At 41.0% G+C, this 25761-nt stretch overlaps 1 protein-coding gene across 3 annotated transcripts in view; it reads left to right on the top strand.

The window, feature by feature from the left end:
• The first annotated feature begins 18817 nt into the window (after positions 1-18817).
• LOC113585555 (cytokine-dependent hematopoietic cell linker) overlaps positions 18818-25761 on the top strand; it is a 19109-nt gene continuing 12165 nt past the window's right edge. For all 3 annotated transcript variants that reach the window (XM_035532573.1, XM_035532571.1, XM_035532566.1), the window contains exon 1: positions 18818-18976. The gene's annotated coding sequence lies outside the window, so the exon portion shown is untranslated. The remainder of the gene's footprint in view (positions 18977-25761) is intronic.

Raw genomic sequence — 25761 nt, forward strand, 5'->3', positions numbered from 1 at the left:
TATGTATATATGTTGGAGATGTGTGTGTATATGTTGGAGATCCTTCAGCTGCTAATACACATTACTAATCGATGCCAACTGACTGAATAAGTGGAGTCAGGTGTGCTTCTGCGTGGTTGCAGCCAGAATTAGATTGGACAGCCATGGTTTAAAGCCTGCCAAACATACATTATACCCCAAAGAAACTTGAAGAACAACAGGCATTTGCAAAGAAAAGAAGGTTGTAACTGAACCAGTATTTAGAGCCTTCCTCAGTCTCCTTAGTGTTCAGAACCTTAATCAAAGTCTTCCTCAGTGTTTGTAACCTTCTTCAGTCTTCCTGAAATATTCAGAACCTTCCTAGTCTTTTTCATTGTTTAAAGACTTCTTCAGAGACTTCCTCAATATTGGCAGCATTCCTTAAGGTTCTCTGCAATGTTTATAGCCTTCCTCAATTCTCAGTGCTCCTCTCTGTTCAGAGTCTTCCTCAGTGTACAGAGCCTTCCTCAGTGTTCACAGTCTTCTTCAGAGTCAGTCTTCCTCAGTCTTCCTCACAGTCTTCCTTAGAGTGTTTACAGTCTTCCTCAGAGTCAGTCTTCCTCAGTTTTCCTCACAGTCTTTCTCAGTGTTCACAGTTTTCCTTAGAGTGTTTACAGTCTTCCTCAGAGTCAGTCTTTCTCAGTCTTCCTCAGTCTTCCTCAGTGTTCACAGTTTTCCTTAGAGTGTTTACAGTCTTCCTTGGGGCACGCCAGAATGAGCTCATCAGTCTGTATTTCACTGTGCTGTGTATCCACATGCAAACTCTGGAATGTGCCCCAGACTTCCTCTAACAAACGAAAAGCAGACTGAGTGTATAATGTTGTTTGATCTCCAAATGGTGTTTACTTTCTTACTACAGCATTGTATTGTGAAAAAAAGAAAAGAGAGAGAGAGAGAGAGAGAGAGAGAGAGAGAGAGAGAGAGAGAGAGAGAGCGAGCAATAAAGCAAGAAAAGAGAGAGAAGGAACTGGTTTCTTTCTGGATCTGTGAGATTCTATCAGTCCTGCTCTGTTCCAGCATCTTTTTGCTGGTCAGCTCAACTCACAAGGTCAGATGTCTCGTGCAGGTCCAGGATGCAGTAACTGGCTGCCTGGTACACACACTCTTGCTCTTTGTCGTAGACACACACCCCTCTCAAATTTACACACACACACCCCTCTCAAAACTTAAATCCTATATGGACGAAGGACAACATGCAACCCTGATGGTGCAGTGTAGAGTAACCACACTTATCCTTACACGCTCGCACACACACACGCACACACACACACACACACACACACACACACACACACACACACACACACACACACACACGTCCACCTCTTACTCACATATACCTTCACACACACCTTCTTTCATACGTCATACACACTGAAATACATGCCTCACCATCCTGGAACCATAAATTTAAGGGAATAAATTACATATATATACCAAAGTTAATTCTGTTTAGAAACATAGCAGTTCACACTATCATATGTATGTGTGAATGCACGTGTATGTCATGCTTTATGTTTGTCCTTTCTTTAATTTCACACACTGTTGAGCTGTCTCAGTATGACTGTAACTGCAGTGACACTTTCCCTGTGTGTTTGTGTGAGATTGTGTGTGTGCACACAAGTGTGTTAATACATGAGCTCAGTGACGCACATGTGTGTATGTGCGTATGAGCACAACAAAGCACAAGTTTTAACACACACATGCATAATCGCATGCCCATACACGTGCACACAAACACACGTGTATGCCCACTGATAAATCATCATTTACTATAACAAATATTAATAATAAAATATATTCGAACCTAACAAAATCTGTTCCTTGTTTCCTACAAATTTGAAGGTGGTCAGCAAGCCAAGATGGTATTGTCTGGACCCTTGCCTTTGAACAAAAAGGATTTGCTGAAACATTACATTCTGACTCTCCCTGGCTAAGTTCTGACTCTCCCTGGCTAAGTTCTGACTCTCCATGGCTGAGTTCTAACCCCCCCTGGCTGAGTTCTGACTCTCCCTGGCTGAGTTCTGACTCTCCGCAGCTGAGCTCTGACTCTCCCCAGCTGAATTCTGATTCTCTTTGGCTGAGCCCTGACTCTCCTGCTCGGGTGCTCTGACTGGCTGAGAGTGAAGTCCCAACCCTTTCTCTCTCGTAATAAAAGTACAGCTACTCCAAAATAAATATAATGGTGCTAAAGAATACATAGATGGGCTGTATACACACACAGAGACCACATACCAGATGGTTATACACACTGTGCTCAGAGGATGGGTGGACAAATAGCACACACATAAGGATACATTTTCTGAATTTTCCTTAACCTCCTGATCTCCTTGGTCTGCCCTGCCTGGGTCTGGTTGTTCCTCCACAGGGCCCTGGGGCAGATGTCTCAGAATACAGAGTCAGAGATGACAGAGGAGTGCATGCAGTTTATTTTCTTAACACGTCCGAATATAATGGGTAAAAAAGCAGAACTGTTTAGAGATGAGCATATTCTCAGACATTTGTCTATCATTAAAACAAAACAGCATATTCTTAGAGCAAGCCGTACTAGTAGAGTGTAAAGAGATAAAGACAGTTATAGAAGATCCTATGTAATTGAAGAAGAGTGGAACTTAAAAAACACTCTCATGCAGATGTGCTCATCATATAATTTTCCATTGACAGAGAAACTGGTTTAAACCGGTTTAAACTGGTTTGCTTGTAGAGCATCTTACATCTATGTTAAAATGTGTTCAAATGACTTATATAGAATGATTTATACAGAAAACAATTCTCCTCAAAGGAACTTCTAACAAGCACCATGTAGTAGGCTGATGACATCATCTCGCTTTTCTGCTGTGGCGCACACACACACAAACACACATGCACACACACACGCACACACACATGCACACACACACGCACACACACGCGCACACACACGCGCAAACACACGCACATGCATGCACACACACACACACACACACACACACACACACACACACACACACACACACACACACACACACACACACACACACACTGCTCATTTCCCTGACCTGCTCTAAAATGCATCAGACCAGCAGGACCTGATCCAGAAGGTTTTTGTATAACGTCAGTAAGCTGAGAGTGGTAGCCGTGGTAACAAACTGAGCTCTTATGGGGTGTCGACACCATTCTGAAAACGAGGCCAAGAGGACGGCAACCGCTGATAAAGCATGTTTACTCTAACAAGTAGAAGTGTCACAATGAAAATGTGCATAGTGTTGTATTTTAATCATAAAAGCCTTTATTTTCCACTGATATGGAAAATATGGACAAATTGAATAGCTAACATAAATAGCTACATAAAAGACAATCATGATAAAAACAAACAAAACAAGCAAATGCATCCTTCAGTTTCACAAAACATTCCCCCATAATCCTTCTCCCAGCCGTTTAAACACAGAAATACAAAACCAGAAATAAAAATACAGAAATACAGCTATAAATGGTGTTTCCTAAAAAGAATACTTCCAAATAGATTACAAATCAGAGATATGGATTATAACCAGAACTGACTGCTAGGGAAACCGATGGTATTATAATGTAAATGCTATATCATAGTTTCTTTTATATTTCTTTTCATAGAAAGCTACATTTTTTTCTTTTTATTTTATTGATCTATAATATATTTATTTATTTGTTTTATTTATTCTTTAAAGATGAATAGAAAAAAAACAACAGTAAGGTGTCACTACCACCTTGTGACCTTGTGTGTGTTTTTCCCACATGTCCTGTGACTTAATTTCATCATAAATCACTTACTGGACAGACAGAATACTTAACCATTCAACTCTCTCCTGAGGAAAAATGTCCGCTGAGACTCAGTGGTGCCATCTGATGGCCACATTGAAACAATCAGATATACAAGAAGGTTTAGATCCAAGAACATAACAAAAAGACTCCTGCGATTTAGAAAGTGTGTTGTGGTGCTCTGCCATGTTCTTGCTGGTGGGTTGTGTGTGTGTGTGTAGCATAATTTTGTGTAGCATAAGTAACCTTTGATAGGGCAATTCTATCTTACAAAAGGCAGATGCAGAGAGAGAGAGAGCTTCACTAGGAATTAAATTAATAATCATGGCATTGTTTACAGCATCAATAATGAGAGAAGGGTTTCAACCCCACTGTCTAATCCAAATCACAGTTTAAACAGTTTAAACGCTGTTACTATTAAAAGCTAACATAAATAGTAGTGCAAGCATAGTTCACACATATAGCACACAGTTGATAACACAAACATAGTTAACACAGGTTAACACCACTAACAGACTACAAAGCAAATAATACCACTTAATAATATTAATAATCATCAAAGGTGCTATATAAATACCTTCTAATTCAGAGCTCCATAAAAGATTACATAAAAGAAAGCAATTAGCTCTTAAAAGGTCGCTCTGGAAATGGCAAAGACTTTACATTCTTCCCTATTAAACATTTTAAAAATTTAAAGAAAAAAGCAAGAAATAGTTTCAAAAGCTAATCATTAAATCTGTTAAAGAAATACCTAAATGAAATGTGTTCCACAACGCCACTGCTAATTGTCGTATAGATTAATGCTGGGCATTTCCACACTTTAGTGAGTCATATCACTGATTCTTTAGTGAGTCATATCACTGATTCTTTAGTGAGTCATATCACTCTGCTCAGTTCCGTCAACTCCCAAACGGCCCGTCATTTACTTGCGTTTTTTTTCTGCAAACTTGCTAATATTCATTTAACTCACAGCTAATTCAAATGTTAGAATTAAAGAAAGGTTTCGGGATTATTACAAAATATATATCTAAATCTAACACAGGCGCTCACTTCAAGCAAGGGTGTTACAGGACTGCTCCTGCACCACCTGGCGGCCAGCCTGCACCTGCTGCTGGAAGACGAATGGCGTCCGTGTCTTGAAACACTGCTGGTAACTGGTAGAAACTTCTAGGTCAAGTCTAGAAACTCAGCAGGAAGTAGGTGGGTACTAGGATTTCTAGGGAATAGGAAGCCATCTCCTGCCATGACACAGCATAAGGTGAAGATATTTACAGCATAAGGTGAACATATTTACAGCATTTAGTGTAGATATTTACAGCATAAGGTGAACATATTTACAGCATTTAGTGTACATATTTACAGCATAAGGTGAACATATTCACAGCATTTAGTGTACATATTTACAGCATAAGGTGAACATATTCACAGCATTTAGTGTACATATTTACAGCATAAGGTGAACATATTTACAGCATTTAGTGTGCATATTTACAGCATAAGGTGAACATATTTACAGCATTTAGTGTAGATATTTACAGCATAAGGTGAACATATTTACAGCATTTAGTGTAGATATTTACAGCATAAGGTGAACATATTTACAGCATTTAGTGTAGATATTTACAGCATAAGGTGAACATATTTACAGCATTTAGTGTAGATATTTACAGCATAAGGTGAACATATTTACAGCATTTAGTGTACATATTTACAGCATAAGGTGAACATATTCACAGCATTTAGTGTACATATTTACAGTATAAGGTGAACATATTTACAGCATTTAGTGTGCATATTTACAGCAAAAGGTGTACATATTTACAGCATTTAGTGTAGATATTTACAGCATAAGGTGAACATATTTACAGCATTTAGTGTAGATATTTACAGCATAAGGTGAACATATTTACAGCATTTAGTGTAGATATTTACAGCATAAGGTGAACATATTTACAGCATTTAGTGTAGATATTTACAGCATAAGGTGAACATATTTACAGCATTTAGTGTACATATTTACAGCATAAGGTGAACATATTCACAGCATTTAGTGTACATATTTACAGTATAAGGTGAACATATTTACAGCATTTAGTGTGCATATTTACAGCATAAGGTGAACATATTTACAGCATTTAGTGTACATATTTACAGCATAAGGTGAACATATTCACAGCATTTAGTGTGCATATTTACAGCAAAAGGTGTACATATTTCAATGTATTATGTAAACATTTTCATTCGATGATGTTTTATCAGATATCCGATATTTATCCATCCATCCCTCCACATCCATCTATCCCTCCATATCCAAATATCCCTCTACATCCCTCTGTCCCTCCATATCCATCCATCCCTCCACATCATCTATCTCTTCACACCATCTATCCCTCCACATCCATCCATCCCTCCATATCCATCTATTCCTCCATATGCATTCTTTCATCCATTTCTGCATTCATCATCCATCCTTTACTGCCATTGTATATCCTCCTTGTGCCTGTGCCAGTAAAACTACTGCGAGGTTGCTCTGGCATTGCATGGGCCTGGTGCAGGAGGCTTGTTTTAGTATAGTGCGGTCCAGCTGTGATGCTGCCTCAGGGCGGTGCACCATGTGCACCACCCAGCTGCTGCACCCTCGAAGATCTCCACAAATGCTGCAGGGTGGCGCTTTCATGATGAGGTGCGACTGGACCACAGCTGGAGTGCTGCACCTCACACTTTCATGACATAGTGAGACTGGACCTCAGCTGGAGTGCTGCACCTCACATTTTCATGACATAGTGAGACTGGACCACAGCTGGAGTGCTGCACCTCACACTTTCATGACATAGTGAGACTGGACCACAGCTGGAGTGCTGCACCTCACACTTTCATGACATAGTGAGACTGGACCTCAGCTGGAGTGCTGCACCTCACATTTTCATGACATAGTGAGACTGGACCACAGCTGGAGTGCTGCACCTCACACTTTCATGACATAGTGAGACTGGACCACAGCTGGAGTGCTGCACCTCACACTGGCTCCAGGAAAAGCTGGTGCTGTGTCTGTTGCAGGCTGGAGAGAGACGAATGGGAGGCCTGAACCTGACATATGTGTGTCCAGTACTGGGGTTCAGCACCATCATGGAAGGGATGAATGGGAGGCCTCCGCCCGACATATGAGATGGAACAGATGAGTCAGTTTGGTTGGATTTTGAACAAAATGTTTTATTATATTTCTGGAAGTTGCTTTAATATAATACTCTAGTATCATAAATTCTGTTTTAATACTTCATAAATTGTTCCTGGAGTATTTACATTTTCATGTTAGGTTGACTATGTTATATTATCACTATGTTATTATCACTATGCATGGGGCGTCTGTTCTGCTGTCCCTGTGCCTGGCATCTCTGTGGAGCTGTCAGTGTTAGCATTGATTGTGTGTTCTGCTATCCTTACTTTGCCACTAAAGTGTGTTTGAGAATGTTCTAGAAATGCCCTCTAGATCAACTGAAGTCAAGGACTCTGTTTCCTTGAAGCTTGCTGACTAAACGTGACAGTGGTAGCTTAGTGGTTCAGTTGTGTGTCTTGTAATGGGAAGGTTGCTTGTTCAAGTTGCCACTGTTGGGCCTCTGAGCAAGGCCCTTAACCCTCAAGTTGTACTCAGTCACAATTATAAGTCACTTTGGATAAAAGCATCAGATAAATGTAAAGTTCCAGTGTCATTTATCTGTCAGCACCACCAAAATGGGCAGAGATGCCAAGAGTTGAGCTCCAGGAGTAATAATCAAATTGAAATTAATTTCTGTAGTGCTTTTTACAACAGTTGTTGTCACAAAGCAGCTTTACAAATGTCTGAGTTCAAGCCTCCAGTGAGCAAGACAAGAGCGACAGTGGTGAGGAAAAACTCCCAGGAGCATGAGGAAGAAACCTGAAGAGGAACCAAAACTCAGAGGGGGGCCCATCCTTCTCTTGACGACAACGGTCACCACAATAATAACAATTTTAAGAGAAAATAAATAAATAAATAAATAAAAAGCAATAAATGTCTAGTCTGACTTTCTAGAGGTCCTAGTCTTGTCCTGATGGTGTGCATGTGTCCGAAACCCACTCCGCAAGAGAATGTCCATTAAAGGCAACTGAGAAATAGTTGGGTAGGGTGGAGGTTTTGGAAGTGTGGTTAATGTAATTATGTAATTATGTGTGTGTGTGTGTGTGTGTGTGTGTGTGTGTGTGTGTGTGTGTTTGTGTGTGTCTACCTGAGGGTAATATCTGTGATGTTGTAAAGTAGGGTTGTAACCCATGTTAAAGGGAAGCGAGCGCTAGCTTTGTTATGGGTTTTAGATGTTTTAGTGGGTTAACCCTAGCCCTCGGTGTGTTAGTGGGGTTGGCTATATTATCTGTAACTTGTGTGTTTATTTACCTGAGGTTACTTGTTTATTCATTTTAATAAACAGTATTGAAAATAGAGAAATCAGTCAGTTCTCATTTTTGGTTCTGTTAATGTTGTGTTTACAGTTTCACAAACAAATCATTACATTTGCTATATTTGGGAGAAACTTTTGTCTAGTAGTTCATAGTTCAGAGAATATACAGAGGGTTAATATAACTCAGAGAATAAACACAGGGCTAAAGTAACTCAGAGAATATACAGAGGGTTAATATAACTCAGAGAATATACGGAGGGTTAATATAACTCAGAGAATATACAGAGGGTTAATATAACTCAGAGAATATACGGAGGGTTAATATAACTCAGAGAATATACAGAGGGTTAATATAACTCAGAGAATATACAGAGGGTTAATATAACTCAGAGAATATACAGAGGGTTAATATAACTCAGAGAATATACGGAGGGTTAATATAACTCACAGAATATACAGAGGGTTAATATAACTCAGAGAATATACGGAGGGTTAATATAACTCAGAGAATATACGGAGGGTTAATATAACTCAGAGAATATACAGAGGGTTAATATAACTCAGAGAATATACGGAGGGTTAATATAACTCACAGAATATACAGAGGGTTAATATAACTCAGAGAATATACGGAGGGTTAATATAACTCACAGAATATACAGAGGGTTAATATAACTCAGAGAATATACGGAGGGTTAATATAACTCACAGAATATACAGAGGGTTAATATAACTCAGAGAGAATATGGAGGGCTCATGTAACTCTCCTGTAGGAAGAGGCAATAACAGGAGACCACTCCACCATCTAGGTGCTGGTACAGAACAAATTCGTGAGGCATGTCTTCCTGTCTCTTAGGGGGAGATGCTACGAGTCTCTAGGGGGGGATTGGGTCGAGTTGTGCTGCACTAGATGAAATGCCTCCAGAGAGGAATGGCAGCTCCTCCAGGGTGAAGGGTGCTATGTCCACTGGTGTGTGTCTGTCTTCCCTGTGTTCCAGCTTTTGCCTCTGACTCTCCAGTGTGCCCCATCCTGATCCGTACCAGGTTTTCCAGTGATCTGATGACTGTATAAAAGGAAGAGCAAGGGAAGATGGGTCCATCTTAGGGCTCATTAAAGAAGAGGTTGCTGTTGCTGTGACTTGTGTCTGTTTTTCGATGTTGTGATTGCTTGGATTTGTGTGTATGACTTTGGATTCTCCCCTTAACTTATAGTTCCTTTTGTCCCTTATCGGTTTGGTCGCTGAGTAATATATGGCTCTTGTATCTTGGATATATTGTACTGCCACCAGTAGTTACACACGGGTGTTAGGAAGTGGCTGCCACTTTTTTTGGGGTGTGGATGAATCTCTGTTTATACCAGTATAGTCACTGTAGGCATTGTATGTTTCTTTTTGTTAGCTTAGTCAGTTGTTTTTTTGTTTCTAGTGTGGGTTTTGTTTGTTGTGTTGGCCTGGGCCACTACTGACGCTATTGCACCAGTTTATTGTATCTGAACACCAAAACTTGTAAATACACTTTGCCATCAACCTGTTTTTCTGGTTTGCATTCCATTATTAATTATTTCCGCTGTTACAGTCAAACCCTATGTTACGGCCTCCCAGCCCAGACAGGGTCATAACAAGGGGCAGTTCCTTCAGGTTGATTGTAGGCAAGGTTGTTTGAGTTTTGTTGGTTGGGAAGGTTGATACCCTACCATATATATATATATATATATATATATATATATATATATATATATATATATATATATATATATATATATACCATACTGTGTTTGTACATTTCACGCAACTTTGTTGTTTCACCAGTAAGAATAAAGCAACAAGCAAGGTGCACCCTTGGACACTTTATCGGTACACATTAGAACAGGTCTGAAGTAAGCTAACAACCCCTTCTCTTTACCCGAGCTAACAACCCTTTCAAGAAAAAAGCAGTGCTAAAAACCTTCAGCACTGAAATCCTGACAGGACACAGAACATAGAACACAGGACACACTCCTTAAAATCAGTTTTAGATATGCCCAAGAAAGACATTTTGTCCACTGGTGTTAGATGCCTTTACATCTGAACACCAGAGAGGGTTTTCTGTCAGAAGTGTCAGAAGGGTTAATGTTAGTGTTAGGGTTAGAGTTAAGGTCAGGATTAGAGTTAGGGTCAGGGTTAGGGTTAGAGTCAGGGTTAGATTTAGGGTCAAGGTTAGGGTTAAGGACAGGGTTGAGTGTCAGAAGGGTTTATATGGAACACATTTCATTTAGGATTTTCTTTAACAGATTTAATGATTAGCTTTTGAAACTATTAAACCAAGCTATTTCTTGCTTTTTCTTTAAATTTTTAAAATGTTTAATAGGGAAGAATGTAAAGTCTTTGCCATTTCCAGAGCGACCTTTTAAGAGCTAATTGCTTTCTTTTATGTAATCTTTTATGGAGCTCTGAATTAGAAGGTATTTATATAGCACCTTTGATGCTTATTAATCTTATTAAGTGGTATTATTTGCTTTGTAGTCTGTTAGTGGTGTTAACCTGTGTTAACTATGTTTGTGTTATCAACTGTGTGCTATATGTGTGAACTATGTTTGCACTACTATTTATGTTAGCTTTTAATAGTAACAGCGTTTAAACTGTTTAAACTGTGATTTGGATTAGACAGTGGGGTTGAAACCCTTCTCTCATTATTGATGCTGTAAACAATGCCATGATTATTAATTTACTCCCTAGTGAAGCTCTCTCTCTCTCTCTCTCTCTCTGCATCTGCCTCTTGTAAGATAGAATTGCCCTATCAAAGGTTACTTATGCTACACAAAATTATGCTACACACACACACACACACACACACACACACACACACACACACACACACACACACACAATCCTGGATGCATAATTACATTAACCACACCTCCACAACTATTTCTCAGTTGCCTTTAATGGACATTCTCTTGCGGAATGGGTTTCGGACATGTGTACACCATCGGGACAAGACTAGGACCTCTAAAAGTCAGACTAGACATTTATTGATTTTTCTTTTCTCTTAAAATTGTTATTATTGTGGTGACCGTTGTCACCAAGAGAAGGATGGGCCCCCCTCTGAGTCTTGGTTTCTCTCCAGGTTTCTTCCTCGTGCTCTAAGGCGTCACCCTTTGCTTGCTCACTGGGTCTTGCATTTGGACATTTGTAAAGCTGCTTTGTGACAACATCTGTTGTAAAACGCACTAGAGAAATTCATTTCTATTTGATTTGATAATTACTCCTGGAGCTCGTCATCTCTGCCCAGTTTGGTGGTGGTGACATAAACGACACTAGAACTTTACATTTATCTGACGCTTTTATCCAAAGTGACTTGTAATTGTGACTGAGTACAACTTGAGCCATTGCAGGTTAAGGGCCTTGCTCAGGGGGCCCAGCAGTGGCAACCTTCCCATTACAAGACAAACACCTTAACCACTAAGCTACCACTGTCCAGTTTAGTCAGCAAGCTTCAAGGCAACAGAGTCCTTGACTTCAGTTGATCTAGAGGTATTTCCAGAAAGTTCTCAAGCACACTTTAATGGCAAAGTAACAATGTTTTTACCTGAAGAGGGACTTGAACCCTAGACCCTCATAGTAAAAGGCTGAGGTTCTACTGCTGAGCTATCTAGGGTTGGTACTTTAGCTGTCTGTGCCTGAGGTGGCCTGAATCACAGCTCCACACAGCCACCAGGCACAAGGACAGCAGAACACACAATCAATGCTAACACTGGCAGCTCCACAGAGATGCCAGGCACAGGGAGAGCAGAACACACAATCAATGCTAACACTGACAGCTCCACAGAGATGCCAGGCACAGGGAGAGCAGAACACACAATCAATGCTAACACTGACAGCTCCACAGAGATGCCAGGCACAGGGAGAGCAGAACACACAATCAATGCTAACACTGACAGCTCCACACAGCCACCAGGCACAAGGATAGCAGAACACACAATCAATGCTATTACTGACAGCTCCACAGAGATGCCAGGCACAGGGACAGCAGAACAGACGCCCCATGCATAGTGATAATAAAATAGTGATAATATAACATAGTCAACCTAACATGAAAATGTAAATACTCCGGGAACAATTTATGAAGTATTAAAACAGAATTTATGATACTAGAGTATTATATTAAAGCAACTTCCAGAAATATAATAAAACATTTTGTTCAAAATCCAACCAAACTGACTCATCTGTTCCATCTCATATGTCGGGCGGAGGCCTCCCATTCATCCCTTCCATGATGGTGCTGAACCCCAGTACTGGACACACATATGTCAGGTTCAGGCCTCCCATTCGTCTCTCTCCAGCCTGCAACAGACACAGCACCAGCTTTTCCTGGAGCCAGTGTGAGGTGCAGCACTCCAGCTGAGGTCCAGTCTCACTATGTCATGAAAGTGTGAGGTGCAGCACTCCAGCTGAGGTCCAGTCTCACTATGTCATGAAAGTGTGAGGTGCAGCACTCCAGCTGTGGTCCAGTCTCACTATGTCATGAAAGTGTGAGGTGCAGCACTCCAGCTGAGGTCCAGTCTCACTATGTCATGAAAGTGTGAGGTGCAGCACTCCAGCTGTGGTCCAGTCTCACTATGTCATGAAAGTGTGAGGTGCAGCACTCCAGCTGTGGTCCAGTCTCACTATGTCATGAAAGTGTGAGGTGCAGCACTCCAGCTGTGGTCCAGTCGCACCTCATCATGAAAGCGCCACCCTGCAGCATTTGTGGAGATCTTCGAGGGTGCAGCAGCTGGGTGGTGCACATGGTGCACCGCCCTGAGGCAGCATCACAGCTGGACCGCACTATACTAAAACAAGCCTCCTGCACCAGGCCCATGCAATGCCAGAGCAACCTCGCAGTAGTTTTACTGGCACAGGCACAAGGAGGATATACAATGGTAGTAAAGGATGGATGATGAATGCAGAAATGGATGAAAGAATGCATATGGAGGGATAGATGGATATGGAGGGATGGATGGATGTGGAGGGATAGATGGTGTGAAGAGATAGATGATGTGGAGGGATGGATGGATGTGGAGGGACAGAGGGATGTAGAGGGATATTTGGATATGGAGGGATAGATGGATGTGGAGGGATAGATGGATAAATATCGGATATCTGATAAAACATCATTGAATGAAAATGTTTACATAATACATTGAAATATGTACACCTTATGCTGTAAATATGTACACTAAATGCTGTGAATATGTTCACCTTATGCTGTAAATATGTACACTAAATGCTGTAAATATGTTCACCTTATGCTGTAAATATGTACACTAAATGCTGTGAATATGTTCACCTTATGCTGTAAATATGTACACTAAATGCTGTAAATATGTTCACCTTATGCTGTAAATATCTACACTAAATGCTGTAAATATGTTCACCTTATGCTGTAAATATCTTCACCTTATGCTGTAAATATGTACACTAAATGCTGTGAATATGTTCACCTTATGCTGTAAATATGTACACTAAATGCTGTAAATATGTTCACCTTATGCTGTAAATATCTACACTAAATGCTGTAAATATGTTCACCTTATGCTGTAAATATGTACACTAAATGCTGTGAATATGTTCACCTTATGCTGTAAATATGTACACTAAATGCTGTAAATATGTTCACCTTATGCTGTAAATATGTACACTAAATGCTGTAAATATGTTCACCTTATGCTGTAAATATCTACACTAAATGCTGTAAATATGTTCACCTTATGCTGTAAATATCTACACTAAATGCTGTAAATATGTTCACCTTATGCTGTAAATATCTTCACCTTATGCTGTAAATATCTACACTAAATGCTGTAAATATGTTCACCTTATGCTGTAAATATCTACACCTTATGCTGTAAATATGTTCACCTTATGCTGTAAATATGCACACTAAATGCTGTAAATATGTTCACCTTATGCTGTAAATATGTGCACTAAATGCTGTAAATATGTTCACCTTATGCTGTAAATATGCACACTAAATGCTGTAAATATGTTCACCTTATGCTGTAAATATCTACACTAAATGCTGTAAATATGTTCACCTTATGCTGTAAATATGTACACTAAATGCTGTAAATATCTTCACCTTATGCTGTAAATATCTACACTAAATGCTGTAAATATGTTCACCTTATGCTGTAAATATCTACACTAAATGCTGTAAATATGTTCACCTTATGCTGTAAATATCTTCACTAAATGCTGTAAATATGTTCACCTTATGCTGTAAATATGTACACTAAATGCTGTAAATATCTTCACCTTATGCTGTAAATATCTTCACCTTATGCTGTGTCATGGCAGGAAATGGCTTCCTATTCCCTAGAAATTCTAGTACCCACCTACTTCCTGCTGAGTTTCTAGACTTGACCTAGAAGTTTCTACCAGTTACCAGCAGTGTTTCAGGACATGGATGCCCTTCGTCTTCCAGCAGCAGGTGCAGGCCGGCCACCAGCACCGGATCAGGTGGTGCAGAAGCAGTCCTGTAACGCCCTCGCTTGAAGCGCGGCCCTGTGTTAGATTTAGATGAATATTTTATAATAATCCCAAAACTTTTCTTTAATTCTAACATTTGAATTAGCTGTGAGTTAAATAAATATTAGCAAGTTTGCAGAAAAAAACGCAAGTAAATGACGGGCCGTTTGGGAGTTGACGGAACTGAGCGGAGTGATATGACTCACTAAAGAGTCAGTGATATGACTCACTAAAGTGTGGAAATGCCCAGCACTAATCTATACAACAATTAGCAGTGGCGTTGTGTACAGTCTGCAGAATCTGTGTGGTATTCTGCGCTCTATTCTGAATGAGGAATACTCGTTTCAGGAGAACAGTGGCAAATGATCTGTTTCACTCCCTGCATTTCTCTGCCCCACTCAGTTAAACTTGTGTTTTGTTTTTTTTCTCTGCTAGCACTCAGAAAATCACTTTCAGCTCAGTGAAAGTCTGGTATTCCTTCTGTGATTTCACATAGTGGCATCATTATATTGGGAATATGAAACAGACTACTGCAACCTTGCCCACACTTGGTATTACAATAAAATTACTAAACATAATTACTACAGTAGCGGATACAATTTCATAAAATATTTCTATATACATTTATGAATAAGCCATTTAACACATCTCATGAGTACATGTCCCCTTGCCTCTGTGAGGCCCTGCGTGACTGCGGGTCATAGGTCACTGCCTGCTGACATGAAAACAGGGCCCTGCATACTTCAGGGTCATAGGTCACTGCCTGTTGGTGTGCACACAGGGCCGTGTGTGGTGTATCTTCTCTGCTCTCATGAGTTCCAGCAGCCAACTGACAAATAGATCAGTGTCTACCGGGGTTGCCAGTGCAACACAGATGCAATCACTTCTAATTACCTGCCGATAGGCTTACCCAGACACCTTTCAGTGTGACTTACAAAACTCAGTCTAGGTTTGTGTAAACCATCCCAAAGATGTTTGATTGCTGCGGTGCTTTTGCTCACTGGCTAGCTCAAAGAGGGCGACCTGAAAAGGGTGACCCATTTGACATCCACATCAGAGAAATTCTGGTCGCATTAAATCTGGAACAGCACACACAGGATGCACCCCATATACATACATTGTGTGTGTTCGCAGGACGCGCTTAACATACGTACATTGTGTGTGTTCGCAAGACGCGCTTAACATACGTACATTGTGTTCTCAACTGTAACAGTCTGCAGACTCTTTGTGGCTGTAAGGAGAAGTGTTGAGATCCAAGTTGAGATCTGTGTTGAGATCTTTAGGGTGTCTCTGTGTGTGTGTGTGTGTATGTGTGTGTGTGTGTGTGTGTGTGTGTGTGTGTGTGTGTGTGTGTGTGTGTGTGTGTGTGTGTGTGAGTTAATGTGCCATCCTTCTCTCAGAGTTTCTACTTATAGGCTTATAGCTAGTGTAGGTTCATACTGACCAAACAAATGCCGCAATGGAAAATTACACATGCAAACACACACACATTAATGTGTATAAATACACTTTCAGCAGGCTCCTTTGTTCTGCCGCTCTGGATTTGCTTGTGTCTCTGCATATAACTTTTCAAAATGATAAGAAATTACATCAACACTTAGTTGATAGTTGCCATGGAAAGTAGGCTACACTGATAAAAAATAAACACTTCTCTGTTTATGCAGTAGGTCACACTGATAAAGAATAAACACTTTTCTGTTTATGTAGTAGGTCACACTGATAAAAAATAAACACTTTTCTTTTTATGTAGTAGGTCACTGATAAAAAATAAACACTTTTCTTTTTATGTAGTAGGTCACACTGATAAAAAAATAAACACTTTTCTGTTTCTGTATTAGGCCACACTGATAAAAAATAAACACTTTTCTGTTTATGTAGTAGGTCACACTGATAAAAAATAAACACTTTTCTGTTTATGTAGTAGGTCACACTGATAAAAAATAAACACTTTTCTGTTCATGCAGTAGGTCACACTGATAAAAAATAAACACTTTTCTGTTTATGTAGTAGGTAACACTGATAAAAAATAAACACTTTTCTGTTTATGTATTAGGCCACACAGATAAAAAATAAACACTTTTCTGTTTATGTAGTAGGTCACACTGATAAAAAAATAAACACTTTTCTATTTATGTAGCAGGTCACACTGATAAAAAATAAACACTTTTCTGTTTATGTAGTAGGTCACACTGCAAAAAAAAAAAAAAAAGTGAAAAGAAATGAAGAGAGAGAGAAAGATCTAGACCTGATCGTGGAATGTGTGTGCAGTGAGATGACACACAGGTAAAATCTGCATTTTTACTTGTTTCATGATATATTAGACCAATATGTCCTTACTCCTACTTAAAGCGATTTGGGATTTGTACAGAGCTATTTACATGCACAGCTCTAAAAAGACAAGCTTTTATTAAAAACTAGAAGAAAAGTCCTGCAAACTATAATTCACTGACATTTGTACATGTCTAACAAACATGGATAAACAGATTTTCTAAGATTTGTCTTTCAGATCTTTACGCGAATGGTGATGTCACATGTAACCCACCGCTGACTCTGGTCAATAACTTGAATAATTTTTTGTTTATTTGTTTCTATGTCTTTAATGTTTTCAGTCTATGATATGTGGATTCACAAATGTATGGGGTTAAAAACAAGCAGTGACATTTTTCATCATGGTGACAAAATATGTAAAAGTCCACATTTCATTGGTTTAAATCAGTATTCATTGGTTGTAAGTGGATTTTATTGGTTGTAAGTGGATATTATTGGTTTTAAGTGGATTTCATCAGTTGTAAGTGGTTTTCATTGGTTAATTTGTTACCTGCTTCTACTTTGTCCTTTCTGCTTCTCATGGTTCACCTTCTTAAAGGCTCTAGTCAACACTCTGTGCTTATGCACCTTACTAACTGAAATCTTAATAGCATATCCTAATACTCCCTTGAACTGGTAGTGCAGGTTTGTAGATGTTACTCATGTCGCAAACCAAAATAAAATCATATAGACCGCTACCCTAAAAGATGCTTGGTGCTCCAGCTATAAATAGAGTAGGTACATTTGCATCTGTGAGTGTGTGTCTGTGCATGTGAAGTTCAGGAAATAACTCAACAGGAAACAGGTAAGGTGACTTCCTCTATGGTTTTCTCACCAGTGCTGAAAATTATTTGTAGATGTGTGTGTGGGTGTGTATGTATGGGTTTGTGTGGGCGTGTGCGGGTGGGTGTGTACTGGGATGGATGTGTGTATCCTGAAGATTACCAGGAACAAAACTCTCCTTATTAATTGTTTGAGTCACACAGCTCTGCGTCTGCTACCACCAGGCTGCCAAACTGAGTTCATTTTTGAACCATGAGGAAAAACTGGACCATGAGGAAAAACAGTTTTAGCTTCCTGTAATGAGCACTGTGTCTCTGTGCATGTGAGAAGGAAAGAGCAGGAAGGCTGAAGAGAGACACTGAGCAATCAGATAATGAGGGCATTTCAGTCATGTGAATAATTAAAAACTCACACTGATAAAGATCTGAAGAGTGAGGGAGTCAGTTGTCCTAGAGAACACACACACACACACACCAGTCAGGGTCAAATCATTATGCCACTCTATTTGGGATCAGGCAATGCAAAGTTTATTCTCTAACAAAATGGAGCAATATAGATTTTGTCTTATTATTCCCATCCATAACTGAAAGTTATCTTTTATCTTATAGAGATAACATTGCCTTTCCCTAATAGATACACATATGTTAGTGGTGTTTTGTGTGTGTGTGTGTGTGTGTGTGTGTGTGTGTGTGTGTGTGTGTGTGTGTGTGTGTGTGTGTGTGTGTGTGTGTGTGTGTGTGTGCAGATGCATGCAAATATTCAGTGTATAAGCATGTGTATGTAGGGGGGATGTGTTTGTCTCAATGCAATGTGTGTGTGCACAGGTCCATTGAACAGGTGTGTGTGTGTGTGTGTGTGTGTGTGTGTGTGTGTGTGTGTGTGTGTGTGTGTGTGTGTGTAGTTGATTATCATCTGTAAACGGAGGAGACTGCAGATGGTAATCTCACACAGGAAGTGAGCTGAAACCGCAGAAGAGAGACTGACCTTGCATTCCGCTGCTTCACACATTCTGCAGCTACGTGATAAACTGTCAATCATTTTCATTAAACACACCCACACGTACTCTTACATGTGCGCTTAAACACACACAGGCAGGCCTAGCCATCTCAAGCATAAAATCTGCTTTCATCCTTGTAAACTGCCTTATCCAGTCAGACTGCCGTGTCTTCCTAGTGGTGTGTAACTTCTCTCTAACAGGTAAGAGACCTTTGTCCATGTGCTGCTGTTTGGAGTTTGAAACTGGCACCAGGCAGTCAGATGCTGCTGACTGCTAGCATGCTCTGTTGTTTAGATCTGTGCTGAAAGCCTGAATGGTCACAGTGACTTTCCAGCTGAAGGAAAAGTTATTTGAGATGTTCTGAGTAATGTAGTGTGATGTAATGTCTTAATGGAAGGTAATAACAGACTCTTAGATACACTTTGGTAGGTTTCTTTGTATCTGTAGTGGAGATGCATTTGTAAAAGTGTTATATGATTGCCACATTACAACATTATTAGTTATATATAAAATTGTTAGTTTGCAGCCTCCTGTACTCATGACAGTTGAATGTTCGCTTGCTGAGTATCCACTCAGCAGCAACAAGGTGACTGAGTAAAGTTGCTCTGAAGGGACAAGTGTTGGACAGAGTGTTGGACAAAGGGTGTTGGTCAGAGGGTGTTGACAGAGGGTGTTGGTCAGAGGGTGTTGACAGAGGGTGTTGGTTAGAGGGTTGGACAGAAGGTGATGAACAGTGTGTTGACAGAAGGTGTTAAACAGAGAGTGTTAACAGAGTGTTGGACAAAGTGTTGGAGAGAGAGTGTTTGACAAAGTGTTGGACACAGTGTTGAACAGAGTGTGTTGGACAGAGGATTGAACAGAAGGTGTTGAACAGTGTGTTGACAGAGGGTGTTAAACAGAGAGTGTTGGACACAGTGATGGAAAGAGGGTGTTGGACAGGATGTTGGACACAGTGTTGAACAGAGGGTGTTGGACAGAATGTTGGACACAGTGTTGAACAGAGGGTGTTGGACAGAATGTTGGACACTGTTGAACAGAGGGTGTTTGACAGAGGGTGCTGGACTCCCATGTAAATGTTTCTTCCCACTGTATCAGTCCAATTGCAGTATTAGGCGTGAACGCACACTGCACACTGCACACTGCACACTGCATGTGCAGATACTTCTCAAATGTCTTCAGGTGTTTCCCTCATAAAGGCCCAAGGTGCTTTCAGATCAGGGTTTTTCTGCACTTGTTGCATCATCCGACTGAATCTCTCCACAGATTATCTGGTTGGTCTGGCTCCAGGGCCCTTTTAATGGCTAAAGCACCATTCTTCTAAGACCACACAGTTTGTGCATCGCTTTGGTCTGTGAATGCAATCTTGTGTCATTGTCACCATTGTATAGTCTCTGTATTCAGAATTGGGACTTATTCAGAATTCTCATGTGAATCTTTCTATTCGAGAGCTTTGGTCATACCGCATAGCTTTATAGGGATAGATGTGTTACTCTTCATGACTAAATTTAATGTGGTTATTAACTTTTCAAATATGTTCAATCTTTCAAAAGCTTGTAATTTTGTTACACACACGGAAACATCCTGTTTCTCTGAAAACTCTATGTACTTCACTACAATTTTGAAAATAACTGTAGGATTATCTACGATTATCTGATGTGCTATATAGACTTGCACTGTATGTATGCACCGCTCTCTCTGATCACAGTAACAGATTGTTCAGTTCAGGTTTTACCCACCCTAAATATTTAATGGTACTTAGATATATAACTCCCATGTTTTGACATTGTTCTTCATGGAGAATATTGTGCTCAGAACGTCTTTTTGCAATATTTTCAATATTAATTTAAGGTTTAGTGATTAACACCTTCTACGTTGCACCTAAGCATTGATATTAATATTTCCTTTGACCGTCTACTTCTGTACATATACTTCTATATGTAATAATGCAAATATGTGAGTTTTTAGGGTTTCATATATTGCAAATGTATAACATATGCTGATATATCAGGTATATAGGATCAGATAAATGTATAAAGCAAAGTGAGAGAAGCTTTATTTAATGTTGTACCAAATAAATTCTAGATAATTCTGTGAAGTGAGGAAGCTGAAACAAGATGCGAAGGCAAGCTGTCAGTAAAATACAGATATTTACGTAAACAACGTACACAAAAACAAAACCAAAGACACAAAGAAGAACACAGGTCTAGTGAGACTAAAACACAATGAATGGTTAAGCACGATGGGTGCTTATAACACAGGCTCAGTGTGTGAAACACAAGGTCAAACACTGACAAAGGACAGGCACAAAACAGGAACTTAAATAGACATACTAGCAAGGACGATACTGGAGGACAATACTGATTAACAAGGGAAGGTTGTGGCAATGAACACACACACACACACACACACTAACACACACTCACACACACATGCACACACACACACACATACACTCTCAACGACAAACACCAATGTGGCATCTCATGGAGTTGGGGAGGAGTCAAGGAGGAAGGGGTCATGCCATGAAAAATTCTAGACAATTCTAGATAATATAGATAATTGTCACCAGACATCTCCTAGTTACTGATATCACAATCACCTAACAGAAAGATATACTATCTGTCTGACTACAAAGGCATTAATGAGTGACCAGGTTGGACTAGTAATGGAGGCCTTTTGTGTGTGTAATCTTTTATTACTTGTGCTTCTAACATTCATGATATTTATGTCTGGCCGGTACTTTCGTGTACTTCTTGTGTATGTGTGTGTTTGCAATGTCTGCAGAGGAGGCAGCAGGGAATGATATTCAGCAACCTGTTAATATTAGACCAGAGACATGTGCACAAGTAGGGGGTTTCTTTTGGCATTACACTGCCTGGCCAAAAAAAGATCACCCCCTGGATTTAACTAAGCAAATAGGTAAGAGCCTCCCATTGCATAATTACTGCATGGGTGATTGTTTCAGCTGGCAACAAGTTATTTAACCCTAACTGATGCAGTGAGTAGCTTCTCATTTGTTAAACAACCATGTCGAAAGACTCATCCTGTGGACGTGCAAAAGATGTTAATCTGTTTCAGAAGGGTCAAATTATTGCCATGCATCAAGCAGAGAAAACATCTAAGGAGATTACTGAAACTACTAAAATCAGGTTAAGAACTGACCAGCGCATTATTAAAAATTGGAAGGATAGTGGGGAAACATCATCTTCGAGGAAGGAATGTGGTCAGAAAAAAACTTGAATGATCGTGATCGACGATCACTTAAACGTGGTGAAATCAAATTGTAGAAAAACAACAGTAGAACTCAGGGATAAGTTTAATAGTGAAAGTAAGAGTGTTTCCACACGCACAATGCGAAGGGAACTCAAGGGATTGGGACTAATCAGCTGTGTAGCTTTAAGAAAACCACTGGTCAGTGAGGCTAACCGGCAAAAATGGCTTCAATTTGCTAGGGAGCATAAAGATCGGACTCTGGAGCAATGGAAGAAGGTCATGTGGTCTGATGAGTCCAGATTTACCCTGTTCCAGAGTGATGGGTGCATCAGGATAAGAAGAGATGCAGCTGAAGAGACACACTCATCATGCCTAGTGCCTACCGTACAAGCCTGTGGGGGCAGTGCTATGATCTGGGGTTGCTGCAGTTGGTCAGGTCTTGGTTCAGGAATGTTATGTGCCCAAAGAATGAGGTCAGATGACTACCTGAATATACTGAACAACCAGGTTATTCCATCAATGGATTTTTTTCTTCCTTGATGGCACAGGTATATTCCAAGATGACAATGCCAGGATTCATCAGGCTCAAATTGTGAAAGAGTGGTTCAGGGAGCACGAGACATCATTTTCACACATGGATTGGCCACCACAGAGTCCAGACCTGAACCCCATTGAGAATCTTTGGGATGTGCTGGAGAAGAGTGCACAGTGGTCCAAATCTCCCATTATCAATACAAGATCTTGGGGAAAAATTAATGCAACTCTGGACAGAATTAAATGTTGTGACATTGCAGAAGCTTATGGAAACAATGCCACAGTGAATGCGTACTGTAATCAAAGCAAAAGGCGGTCCAACTAAATATTAGAGTGCGTGACCTTTTTTTAAAAAAAGGGCAGGAGCAGAACCTGTTGCAAGCAACATGCTGATGGGAGAGGATTGCACTTATGCCAAATGGTCAGTAGGGGTCAGGGGGTCTCATAATGGCTGCTGTGATGAATCTTCTCTTTAAATCCTCTTTTGTCCAGACAAGGATTCTGGGTTTCCATCTGTGAAGAGATATGAGGGGGCAGCACCTGACCTAAAGTTCCTAAAATGTCTCTGAGAGAAATGGACCAAACCTAAAAACCTCTGCAGTTCCAAGGATGAGTACAGTCACTGCTGCCACCTTTGAGGTATCCATGGTAACCCCTTGAGGGCCTATGACAAAGCCCAAGAAATATATTTCTCCAACTTAGCAAGCTGTCAACCCTGACCAGATCCCCAGAGGAGGCTATCGCCTATATGACCAGATCCCCAGAGGAGGCTATCAACCATGACCAGATCCCCAGAGGAGGCTATCGCCTATATGACCAGATCCCCAGAGGAGGCTATCGCCTATATGACCAGATCCCCAGAGGAGGCTATCGCCCATATGACCAGATCCCCAGAGGAGGCTATCGCCTATATGACCAGATCCCCAGAGGAGGCTATCGCCCATATGACCAGATCCCCAGAGGAGGCTATCGCCCATATGACCAGATCCCCAGAGGAGGCTATCGCCCATATGACCAGATCCCCAGAGGAGGCTATCACCCATATGACCAGATCCCCAGAGGAGGCTATCGCCTATATGACCAGATCCCCAGAGGAGGCTATCGCCTATATGACCAGATCCCCAGAGGAGGCTATCGCCCATATGACCAGATCCCCAGAGGAGGCTATCGCCCATATGACCAGATCCCCAGAGGAGGCTATCGCCTATATGACCAGATCCCCAGAGGAGGCTATCGCCTATATGACCAGATCCCCAGAGGAGGCTATCGCCTATATGACCAGATCCCCAGAGGAGGCTATCGCCTATATGACCAGATCCCCAGAGGAGGCTATCGCCCATATGACCAGATCCCCAGAGGAGGCTATCGCCCATATGACCAGATCCCCAGAGGAGGCTATCGCCCATATGACCAGATCCCCAGAGGAGGCTATCGCCCATATGACCAGATCCCCAGAGGAGGCTATCGCCCATATGACCAGATCCCCAGAGGAGGCTATCGCCCATATGACCAGATCCCCAGAGGAGGCTATCGCCTATATGACCAGATCCCCAGAGGAGGCTATCGCCTATATGACCAGATCCCCAGAGGAGGCTATCGCCTATATGACCAGATCCCCAGAGGAGGCTATCGCCCATATGACCAGATCCCCAGAGGAGGCTATCGCCCATATGACCAGATCCCCAGAGGAGGCTATCGCCTATATGACCAGATCCCCAGAGGAGGCTATCGCCCATATGACCAGATCCCCAGAGGAGGCTATCACCCCTATGACTAAATCCCCAGAGGAGGCTATCGCCCATATGACCAGATCCCCAGAGGAGGCTATCGCCCATATGACCAGATCCCCAGAGGAGGCTATCACCCCTATGACTAAATCCCCAGAGGAGGCTCTAAACCATGACCAGACCCCAAGAGGAGGCTATCAACCATGACCAGATCCCCAGGAGGAGGCTATCGCCTATATGACCAGATCCCCAGAGGAGGCTATCGCCCATATGACCAGATCCCCAGAGGAGGCTATCACCCCTATGACTAAATCCCCAGAGGAGGCTATCGCCCATATGACCAGATCCCCAGAGGAGGCTATCGCCCATATGACCAGATCCCCAGAGGAGGCTATCACCCCTATGACTAAATCCCCAGAGGAGGCTCTAAACCATGACCAGACCCCAAGAGGAGGCTATCAACCATGACCAGATCCCCAGGAGGAGGCTATCAACCATGACCAGATTCCTAAAGGAGGTTTTTTTTTTTTCATCATTACCTTCTCAAATTAACAAAAATATCTGGGTCATTGTGTCTAGTACTTACTTAAAAACTAAACCTTACTTTAAACAATACATGCACCTTAGATTATAACTATGAAGCAATGTCTCAAAAATTTTTTTCACAATGTCAGTGTTGTTTGTTTCGCTTGCTTCACTGGTAGCTAATGTCTGAAGAACATCAAAAACTATCTTAGCAGCTTTAAGAAATGCCACATTTACTAAATATAACAGTGTAATGAGACCAAGTGCATATTCGCGTTTTGCAGTAAAACATTTAACAGACTTTGAGTTGCAGCAGTCTGCTCTCCATCTTTGCTCCTTTTTAGCAGAATATCTCACCCCCCACTTGAAATGTAGAATTTACTTGGTCCTGCTAATGAGTCTGACTAGGTGTCAGTTCCTGTCTATAGGTCAGTGCTTTGAGCAGTTTAGGAGAGTGGAGATTTTTTTCTTCTAAATATAAGCAGCTGAGCTTTAATCTAAAGGCGTGAGACATTGCACCAGTCCTATAAAGGGGGCTCAAATGCCTGCCCAAACTGACCCTGACCGTGACCCTGACCCTGACCCTGACCCTGCCTGGCCCCATGGAGCAGGGCCTTGGCCCATTGGTTGGGTTGTAGAGCAGGGGGACTTAAAGGGATAATTTAGTGTGTCAGTGTTATTTGTAAGGATCTGAAGGCATTCACGCTTTTGCCCTACCCCGTTACATGCTGGCGTAGAAAAGGAATTTTTATACACTGACTGACTGAGTGTCTGAGTGACTGACTCACTAACTGACTGATTCACTGACGTACTAACTCACTGACTCACTGAATGACTCACTGACTGACTGATCCGCTTTGTTGAAATGCACATGCATTCACATCTATGAAGGTATCAGGCTATGTTAGTGTCACACACAAAACGGTCATCATTGAAGACAGATATAAACATCTTGCCAGTTTTGTTGGAGAGAGTTTAAGTTAACA

The sequence above is a fragment of the Electrophorus electricus genome, chromosome 1 (assembly GCF_013358815.1).
Source record: "Electrophorus electricus isolate fEleEle1 chromosome 1, fEleEle1.pri, whole genome shotgun sequence".
NCBI lineage: Eukaryota > Metazoa > Chordata > Actinopteri > Gymnotiformes > Gymnotidae > Electrophorus > Electrophorus electricus.